Genomic DNA, 2,500 nt, shown 5'->3' with positions numbered 1-2,500 from the left:
CCGATGGCGTAAAAGTAACAGTTTGTTGCCCAGTATCCGACCACTTCACTTTAAAACTGCCATAACTTTCCTTCCTTAACGGCAAAAGCTGTGAAATTTGGCCCTGGCACAGTAAATTTAGTCTGCAATATGAGAAAAAAAGCTTTGCGTTTTTACATTTGTTTCCACCGGTAAAATTTTCATTTTTGCAGATGTCCATTGCTGCCCAGTATCCGACCAGCGAGCCCAGTATCCGACCACAGGAATAACAACGTAATTAAAACGTAACTTTCGGCGGGGAGGAGATATTTTTGTCTCCCTTTGCTCTTGCAAAATACTTTGGCATTAGAATTTGGAAAATATAAATCGACTTACGAACTGAGCATCGTGAAAAAACTGAGAATTCCGTTCTAACGTCTGCTTCCGGTAATTATGCAAAGTGCGGTGTGAAAGGAACACACGGAAAATAATTTCGCTCGATAGATCAATGAAGAAAGTTTCAATTGAGTTGTTTCAGAATAGCATTACACTACATACAGATCATTTGAAGTTAACGATATCAAATCAATCCCGACTGCAGCTTAGATAATGATTCTTTCTTCAACAGCGGGCGTTTTACCGCGCAGTGAAAAGGGTAAATATTAGTCACGAAAATTTCACTCACCTGAACAGAACAGTGCCCTCTGCAAATGATCCTAATGCTTAAAGTCAAAACCAAAACTTGCATCTCAAAGCTTAAATGTTCGGTTTCCTTTCAGCATATTTCGTTTTCCGTAAACTAATAGGGGCATTGCAAAAAATTAAAATTATTTTTAACTGGTCGGATACTGGTACCGGTCGGATACTGGGCAGCATACTGTTGTAGCGGGAAAAGAGTTATTTCTTTTTACAATCAAAACAGCATCACAAAGCAAACTATAAACTGAAGACCCATTCCAGAACAAAATAAAAACAAGATTATAAACTTAAAGAAAATTCCTAGGAAACGCATAGCGAAAGAAATAATGACAGTGACCTTCAAATTAAGATGTAATTCCAAGGGCAGCTTACAGTGATTTGTCAGCTTTCGGCAATCAACATCGATAGTTCTATTTTTGAGGGGTGCAGGAACACTTTGCGGTTGAAGCCTTCGCAATGTTCGTCCGCCATTATCATTGAATTTTCAGGGTCAAAAAACATAAAAAGTTCAACTATAGTCACAACAACACAGTACTGTAAAGCTCTCAAAAGAACATTAGCATAAAGCTCCTCTTGATCCAGCCCGTTTAAGATTAAAAAAAAACCCGCACAACTGGCAAGTAGCATCATGGAGTACAGCTGCGCGCTTGACTTACTCTGTTCTCAAAACAATAGTTATCATCCAAGACTCATCTCACGCTTCACCGGGACTGCTTTACACTAAGTTCACTCTATATTCGCTACTTTCGACTTGCAACCTTTAATTCTCCACCCGGGGGTCATCTGGGCTACGACTGTGAGGGGACATACGGCTTCACGAGGAGAAACATGGACAGTTGCGCAATGCAAATGCCAATGCAGGGCGGTGCGTTTGGAAATTACTTACCCGCAACGCCATAGGTTGCGCCATAGGTTGCGGTAAACCAATGTTTTAACAAACCAAACCAGCAACAGATCAATTATGTCTACCTCCGTGTTCTGGGTCCTTTTTCTCCTCTCTGCGGCCCCTCTTCGGAGAGCACAACATGAAGATATGTGTCTAAGGCAATTTAGAATCTTCAGTTCGAGTTTTGAGCTCACCAGAAATGTATTGGTGCAAGAATTAGCGATATTTGGATCTCCTTCGACTTGTGGTCTTGGATGGCAGAGGAGCAAAATTTGCATCGTGTACAATAAGGCCTCATTAGCTGCACCCAGCGCATTGTTCATCGGGTCATGGATCGCGAATCATTGTGAAAGAGTAATCAGTATAGATCTACGCAAAGGCACACCTCGACTTGCATTCTTGAGACGCTCTGGTGTCAAGAGACAGAGACGTCCGTGCATTTACTATTTTAACACCACTGCTACATTCTGTCCACTGTTGCAAGGCGATTTAGTGTTTAAGCTAAACCCAGGACCTGCTCACACTTCATCACGCCTCAATGGTCTGAAACAAAAGATCGAACGCCTTAGATCGACGCGAAACACTGGAAACCTAATAACACCGGATCGTGTTCGTTTGTATCCCAGTGATCAACAGTTGACCTTGTGTACTCTAAATGCGAGGTCGTTGAATAATAAATCAGCTGCTTTTTTGGACTTAGTGTGTGATGTAAGAGCGGATTTGTTCACCATATGTGAGACCTGGCTTAAAGATCATCACTCTGCAGTTTTGAACGAACTTACTCCCCCCGGATACAGAACACTTATACATTGTCCGCGACCAGGCCGCAGGGGCGGCGGCACTGCATTGTTAGTCAAAGAGGGGATCAATGTCAGCAATGTTTATTCTGACGAGAAAACGTCGTTTGAAGTTTCTGAGTGGCTGGTCAGTTTTGGTCCTACTCGTGTGCGCACTGTT

Source organism: Montipora foliosa, chromosome 2 (genome assembly GCF_036669935.1).
Source record: "Montipora foliosa isolate CH-2021 chromosome 2, ASM3666993v2, whole genome shotgun sequence".
Classification (NCBI taxonomy): Eukaryota; Metazoa; Cnidaria; class Anthozoa; order Scleractinia; family Acroporidae; genus Montipora; species Montipora foliosa.
The sequence above is the reverse complement of the archived record's forward strand: the minus strand, read 5'-3'. Positions refer to the sequence as shown.